Source organism: Pteropus alecto, unplaced genomic scaffold (genome assembly GCF_000325575.1).
Source record: "Pteropus alecto unplaced genomic scaffold, ASM32557v1 scaffold110, whole genome shotgun sequence".
In the NCBI taxonomy this organism is placed as follows: Eukaryota; Metazoa; Chordata; class Mammalia; order Chiroptera; family Pteropodidae; genus Pteropus; species Pteropus alecto.
In genome coordinates, this window is record NW_006431920.1 from 3,106,487 (window position 1) to 3,114,999 (window position 8,513).

Genomic DNA, 8,513 nt, shown 5'->3' on the forward strand with positions numbered 1-8,513 from the left:
GTGCGTTCCTCAAAACCGTGATACCTTAAATGCATAAATGTCTTCTTTTCTCGAACTGGTATTATTTGTAGTTATTTGGAAAGCTAAAACATAATATTCAGTCTGATAGCAGTTTATGGCTGGAGTTACATGGTCGTCATTGGCTATCTTCTTAGCGTGTGTGTCTGTCTGTGTCTGTGCACGTGCACACATGTGTATTGGTGTTGGGATGGAAAGGATGTCACGTGCGTACAGATGCTCTGCAAATATGAAGTATGCTACCCTGAAAGATGGTATTTCTGTTTCAAAGAGTAAGCCTTAGAAATATTGTGTGTAAATCGCTCTTTCTGTCTTGCCATTCGCATCAGGATGCTTTAATTGGCATCTTTAGCTAGAGAATCTTTCTTAGTTGTCACTTAGACTTCCATCTCACTCCCTGTAAGACCCTGTTAAGTTTTTTACAGAGATGAAATATAAGTTTCCGCGGCATTAACAATTGTGTCCTTTAATTGCATCCCAGCCTTTTGGCTAAGATCAAGCGTAGTATCTGTTCTTATCAGCAATTATATCATTAGATTCTCTCTTTGTTTTATTTTTACAAAATCTTAAAAAAAGTAATGGAAAATTAGGCTAATAGGAAATGCTAATAAGATATCATCTAAAGCTAATTATCTTTTTAAAATAAAGATGTATTGTTTTGTGTGTGTGTTGACTATATTTTTGAATAGGTCCTGAATTTAAATACAATTAAGCAGCTCAAAAAAGTATATGGTAGAGTCTATAAAATGTTGGCTCTTCTTTTTAATGTCGTCGACCTGAATATAATTGTTTTTAAAATAAAAGACAATTTTCTCCTAAATTGATTTTTCAGAAGCCATAATCAGTTCTCTTTTGAAGGCCTCCTCATGCTCCCAGTAAATTTCAAGTTTACTTGATTTACAGTATCTCATGGATTAATGCAATTTGGCATAATGCAGATCGACTGAAATTGAAAAGAATTTTGTGGACTGATGAACCATATATCTGATTGACTGACTAAAGGACAAAGCAGCATACTTAACTAGTGAAATTTGCTTTTCCATTTATTTTACAGGTTACTTGTGTTATCAAGATATCACAAATATATATATTAAGCAATGTTTGTCCATGAGTGTCTTCTAAATATCATTTGTCTGACGTTTCCACAATAGTTAATCACATCCTACAGTTTCTAAAATGCTTCAGAACCTAAGTGCCATGATTGGTTGGCTCATCAGTTCTCTCTTAGTTTAATTTAACCTAACACACTTCAACCGAGTACATCTTAAAAGGACAAGGCATGGGATTGATGGCAAGGATGCAGAGATGAATGAGATTGCCTTTCCAACTTTAAAGACTTAACACTTTCATGAAGATCAGAGAAATCTAGAACCAATTCATAGGATCTTCATGAACTTTCTGAAGGACCTAGGAAGTAACATCAACATTGTGTGATTAAGTTTCCCTCATTCTCATGATGACAATACTTGCTGTTTGTGTTTTGCAAGGATATATAGTGTGAGGATGAGAGAGATGTGTATGCAATAGGATTATTATGGTGTTTTTTTTTTTTTAAACCATTAAAATAATCATGCTAGAATAGATGCAGTTATTATAGTTTATTTATGAAGAAAATGTGGTATATTACTTTATTTCATTTTAATAGTTAGGGAGTTTTATCTTAAGTTCTTTAAAGAGAGAGAAATTCAGAATCTAGAAACAGTATGGAAAGAGAAAAGTAGAAAAAAGAAAACATCTTTTTAAAAAAGAGGTGACTTGATTTCCTACTGGCATAAACCATCTCCTTTGAACTACAAAGGGAAATGAAGAAATATTTTTCTTGGGCCATATCCTAAGAGAGAAGTGAACTTTATCTGTGAATTATGCAGCTTTAATACACTAGAGAGATAATATATGCTTTTCTCAAGGCAACTTGAGAGTTAATGCTTTGTATTTCGTGTAATGTACGATGTTGGGTTAGAGTTTGCCTCCAAGTCCCCATCTTACCCTTTGATTTTGAAAGGTTTGCCATCTCTGCTGTGAGTTCGGTGAATCTTTTTTTAATGGTTATAAAACAAATGTGGCGATGGCTGGGAATCGATTGCCTTAGTCTTGCTTCAGAGTCTGCATCTCCACATTTGTTATTAATCAGGAACATAATTATATTTGGAGCAAGGGAAAGAAGTCATTTACTGTGGCCGGCCAGGATGAGACAGTTCCAATTCGTATGGCTGCAAACCTACCAGTTGAGTCAAATCATTATTGCCAGCTCAATCATTTTAGGTTAACCTGGAGGCAAAACAGAGAACTTACAACACCGTTACTAGTTAGAAAGAAAATATATTTTCCCCACTTTATTGGCACGACGAACATAAAAATGTCCCATATAAATATGCCAAGAGACTATTTCATGTTGTATGCAGTGATGGCTGTGTGGGCATTTGATAAACAACAGTGATGATGATAAATAACACAAAAGGTGGCCAATAGAAGCTTTAAGCCTGACCTTGTGCCCTTTAACCCTGAGGTAGCCAGTGGCTAGAACAGGGAAACCTGACACCCCCATTGTGTGCAGATCAAGTTTGGACTTTGCTTGGAGCAACCTCAGTAATAAACACTGGGTCTATGTCAGCCGGCAGAATGTAAATATTTAAAGGGTCCGAGGGCAGTGAGCTGTTTCAAGAGCCTTCTGTTTATAATCATCATTGAAGTAAATGTTTCCTATTATACAGACAGCATGTGGCAGGGTACGGAACTTCACTGCCTGGCTAAAGTTACGGTAAGAATGTAAAAACTTGGCAGCCACTGAATGTCTTCTTCAATATTCAGCCAACCCGGCACATCTTTATGCCACGAGGGTTGCCCCTGTGGCAGGTCCCATGTGGCGCTGGCTTTTTCGAGATAAGGCATGTGACCCAGAGTGTTGCAATCTGAAATATCTTTGACTGCTTGCTTGGGTTTATAGGCAGTGATTATACTTGGAATAAACACGTTGGCTCTGAACAACCAATTGCTTTCCCAGGTCAGTTTTAGTTTCCTTGGATCCAGAGCTCTTTTCACGGCAGAATCACTTCTGATCGTCGCCGAGGGATGATAAAACACCCACATATTTTGAGTGCTTAACCAAAGAGATGGTTCTGAATCAAGTATGTGTGTGCCGATATCATGCTTTTCGCTTATATTTTAAATAACAAACATTTTGCCCTTCATTTTAATTTTGATTGCCCCAAGTTCTCTGCCTTCATGCTACTGCTTACGCCAACACTGATTCAGCTTTTGGGCAGACTCTGAGACTACTCTTTCCATTATCTAATTCAACATCCTATTTGCTGGTAACATTGAAGCTCGTTTTTCTTTACCTGGCACGGGCAGTGATGACATGCAACATAGTGAAGTAGGCGTCTATGACCTTGTACTCCTGACGTGAGTGTGGCGCTCGCTCCATAGCTAGGTATAAAGTAGCTACTCAAATGCACATTGGATGAATGAATGAGTGATGAAATGGATGGGGCCCATGTTCGCAGAAAATAAGGTGTTAAATTAGATCATGGAAAGGAATGGATTCTCTGAGCGGCGGGGCCAGGATTGTGCCTATGGGGCCACATTTGCTCCTGTGCGCCTTTCCCACATTTGCCATCCTCAATGTCCCGTCCTTCTTTTACTTCCTGGTTTTTTTTTTGTACCGTTCATATGCTTTATGAAGTCGCATTAGGCTGATGTGTTTGTTCCATCCGAAGACCTTCATGACATCAATTAATATATACTGATCTGATAATAATTTTTGGAGGGTCACCTTCAAAACGGCAGCGGTACTGGCATACTTTTACACTTCAGATCTCTCTGACTTTTCTCACTGATCCGTGACCTTAATGACCCTGGCAAAATCCCTTTTGCCCTGCAATGTGACATAATGACATGAATAGCACCGGGGAGGGAAGTCAGGGGCTCTGTCTTCGAGTTAGGCAGTCAATACCAGGTTAGATGTGCATAGAGGGTTTTTTCTTTTTCACTCACTGGCAGTGGTGTGAGTTGTGGCTTCCTTTCCCACCTCACAGTCCACATTTCGGCGTCATCTTTGCTTCCAGTGTGTGAGGGAGGCTCTGAATTACTTACAAACACGATCGGTTGCTCAGCGTGCCATGGCGACATTTCGGAAACTCCTGGTCTCACCTCTGTGGCAGCTCTAGACTTGGGAATGTAATTTCGAGATGTCTTAAAGAATACGGAAGTTTCACGCACATTTTCCGTTAGGTTAAGCTGATGATTTCGTGCTTTCCTCATTTGTCTTACGTATGGCTGAGGTTAAACAGTTTCCCTGGAAAGCCGGGTGTGCTTTGCTCTCTCTGATCGCTCCTGGCATGGAGAATTCTGTGATGCTTTTCCTGAGCTCTCGTGCAAACTCTTCCGCTTTCAGGTGCCTTGCGCAGCCGACGCCACGTGCACTGCCTCCCGCAACCCCCCGCCCCGCCCACCTTCGGCTTGTTCCGCGTTTGACTTTATGTTGCATGCCTTCCCTTGATGAAATAAACACCTTTAACAGCAAGGTAGAAAGTCTCATGCTGTTCTTCCGGACCCGAGAGCTTAGGGGACCTCGTATGGTGGCTTCTCCTTGCTCCAGTGGGTTCATCGTGTCACTGCCAAATGGCTCTTCCTAAAATACCATTTGCGTCAGCATGCCTTCTCTCCCGGCCTCTTCAGACTGCCCAGGCAGCTCCAAGCCTCCTGGCCAAATTGATTTCTCTCTGTTTCCCAGACTATATAGCTTCTGCTATATAGTCAGGTAATATCTCAGAAGTTTCTCTCCTGTACTGCTCCTGAATCTCTTATGTACCATAGCACTGTACATCTTATGCTGTGTTATTATTATGCCTTTGCATATTTGTTCTCTCCTGTACAACCTAAAGCGTCTTAAGGATGGCCACCACATCTTACCTTTCTTTATCGCTTTGGAGTTTGTATAGGGCTTCCATGTGGTAAGTCCTCAAAAAACATTGGGTAAATTTGAATATACCTATGAACGGTTTTTTAAAAAAATAAATGTTGATTAAGTTCCTACTGTGTTCCTGCACTGTACTAATGGCTGAAAGATGCAAGGTGACTAGAACGTGACTTTTGGCCTTGAGCAGACCCTGGGTGCCTGATGACAGGGATTAGATAATTCCATGATGAGATCTCTAATCATGGTGTGTGTGTTACGAGCACGGAGGTCAAAGCTCCTGATTCCACCTGGTGGGTTAGGGGTTAGGAGGAGAGTGCATTCGCAGGGTGAGTCGTGAAGGTAAGATGGAGGGTGGGAAAGCCATTCCAGGATGAGAACACAGACGTGTGCAAGCGTAGGGGTGCGTAAGGGCATGGTGTGATCAAGGTAATGTGCCTAATTTGTTAGGGCCTGGGAGCCAGGGGTGAAAATAAGGCCGGAAGAATAGACAGAAGCTGGATTATAAAATGATTCAAATGCCTTGAGCTTTGTCTAGTAGACAATGAGCAGCCAAGAAAGGGTTTTCAAGAAGTAAAATGATGAGATTAGAATTCTTTTCTTTCCTTTCCTGTCCTGTCTTATTCTATTCTATTCTATTCTATTCTATTCTATTCTATTCTATTCTATTCTATTCTTTCACATGAGCCATAGGAAGAAAAGAATTTACCTGAGTCTACTACTGGCCAGGCAGCCTTCTGGAGGCACCTGTGCTCCACAGTGTCCCTGCACTGTGGCCCACGAGGGGTGGACCGGAGGAGGTGGAGATAGGAGAGGGCGGGGCCTGTGTCCTGGCTGGTTCTGCCTTGCCCTTCTCTGTTGCCCACTGTGTAGCTGCCTGTAGCTTGGTTCTCTTGTTCACTCTGGCAAGTAGACTCCTCAGCAAGGCCCCTGCCTGGACCAGCCTCACAGATGCTGTGCTGACTGCTCCTTATCTACTTCCTTCTTCTCTGCCTTCTGTGGCTTCAGCTTCGCTGCCTGGCTCCAGAGCACCCAAGTCTGTTTCTGCTTAAAGGTCCTCTTCTTTTCCCCATTCATTACATGTGAAGAGCGATAAATACTTGATAGATTCAATTCAGTCATTGAATCCATGGCTCTGTTCTTTCAACGTCTGCATTTGATTGTTGAAAGAACACAGAGAAAGATTCGTCTTGTCTGATTTCCTTCCATGCTGCTATTTATTTCCTCAAATGAAATAACTGGAGATGCTAAAAGTCCTGTTCTTGAACTTCAGGGAAGGGCAAGACACATCTAGTTCTCAGCCTTCCCTCACGTGCCTTGAGTGTTGGAGGTGCTCCATCAGTACCTGTGCCTGAATGGAGAACTTGGGGAACAAATTATAAAAACCAAAATGGAGCTAGAGAAGATAAAACGATGCGTAGTCACGTGACAGAAGGAAGGGGCCCAAAGGGAGTGCTTTTATGAAGTCCTTTTAGAGCTTTCTCATCTTTCACTCCTCAGAGGATATTTTTTTTGACAAGTCGAAAAACTATTTAATAGAGATGTTTATTTTTATAAAAAAAAAAACAGAAACCACCCTTTAATCATTGAAAAGTTCCAGTAAATAGGGAAAAATAGAGACAATGAATAAATATTTTGATAAAACAAACCTTATAACTGTCATGGCGAGTAAGGCATGTTCCAGAGAAGCGTTTCTGGATCTCAGATCGAATTCTAGAGCTGATCCAGCTGCCCCCAAGTCGCACGCATCCTCCGCTTTGATTCATAAATTTGTTTTGGTTCTTGATTTACAATAACTTGAAAAAAGAAAAAAATCAGAAGCTGGTTTTTTAAACAAACTCCTTTTTGGCATTTTCCATTTATTTTCTCCTTTCGTATTTCAAACTGGGGTTCCCACAGGTATTTGATATTGTAAACCATTTCACCGTGGAAATGGCATTGCTCGTTTTGTTTAATCGATGTTGTAAAAGCATTTTTATTTGAACTACACTTACCTCAGCGTTTTTGCCAATTTTCCTCATTATTCTCTGCAAAGAGATTTTTATTTTCTTTGCAAAGAAGTTAGGGAGCAAGAGTAAGAATTCATTATGACGTGATATCAGTGTACATTTCATTAGGCAACCAGCCAATATGATGAATTTTCAAGTTTTATCTCTCTGGAAGAACTTAAATTTAATATTACCACATTTCATATTATGTCGCATGAATAGGGCTGTTCAGTTAGATCTATGTCTGTTTTGCCTTTGAAAATCACATCATTGTGTTTATATTGGCCTTTGATTATGTACCACTATCTATGTTGCCTTCATGTTACATCTCCTGCCTCAAACTCAGATCTTCAGGGGCAAGATCTGAGGCTCTCTGGGTACCTAGTTGCATTCAGCATGATATTCTGAGTCAAGTGGGTATTCAGGAATACATAAATGTATTTTCCTAGAGTTGCATGTGTATAACATTACATCAGAAGAAGAAAAACTAGCTTACAACAGAAGAGAAACTAGCTTAAAGAAGAAAAGAGTTAACAATATATTTTGGACATACAAAGTCGGAGGTGATGGCAGATAAATCAGGGCAAGTAAATTTCAAATAAGTCATTTGGATCCAGGGCTAGAGTTTAAGAGAAAGATATGTATGTTTTGGAAATACACATTTGTGACTTGGCAATATGAAAGTCTTGGAAGTCATAAGAGGGTGAATTCCTTGAAAAGGAAGTTTTAGATGACAAAGAAAAATGGGAAAGAGGATGGATGAAAAGGAGGATTCAGCCCCAGAGACCACCACATGGAAGGACAAGCAGGAATCAAGGGCAAACGACAGAGAATGCTCTAGGAGGTGAGAAGTAACGGGAGGATGGTGGCATCTGTAAACACAAGAAAAATCTCACAAAGGGCAGCAAAGGGATCCAAGAGAGTGAATGAGAAAAAAAATGGCTTGGGATTTGACAGTGGGAAAGTTTTGAGTATCAAGGAGAAGATTTAAAGGATCTTCAGAAGTAGTAGCTATTGATAGAAACTGCATATCTTAAACATTATTAATGGAACAGACTGGAGCATTTGCTGAAGCTTCTTGTGCTGTTTTTATAAACAGGTTTTATCATCGTATTTGCTGAGTTTTATCGGCGTATTTGCCCTATAAGATCTAAACGTGAATTGTAGTTTGTCAGTCCGCGGCCATTGATTTATGCTTTAATGATTTCTAACGACGATACATTTCATTTGGATGATGCAGGGAACGTGAGCTCTGTTACGATGGTGCAGAAATGACACTGTTTATATGTACTTACACGTTCTGATTCCCCTAGGTCACAAAATAAGAAAATAAAGTTCATTTTGATATAGACTTATCTTCTTTCAGCTTTATTTCCAATAGCCAAAGTCTTTAAGAATGCAAAAGTTCTGGCTTCCTTCAAAATTGCTTTAAATGATAAAAAAATTATTCACCAGCTTGGGGCAATTAGTGTTAACTTTAGTTTTGCTTAAATCCAGCAGAGGTTTGTTTGTTTCTGCCACAGCGTTTGTTAATTTCATTAAAAAGTGGGGCTCTGGTTCTCTTGTATCCATGATGTCTAGACTTCCTGCTG

At 40.1% G+C, this 8,513-nt stretch overlaps 1 pseudogene; it reads left to right on the forward strand.

Moving 5' to 3' along the window:
• Positions 1–487: 487 nt before the first annotated feature.
• Positions 488–587, forward strand: LOC112475449 (annotated as a pseudogene).
• The last annotated feature ends 7,926 nt before the right edge of the window (positions 588–8,513 follow it).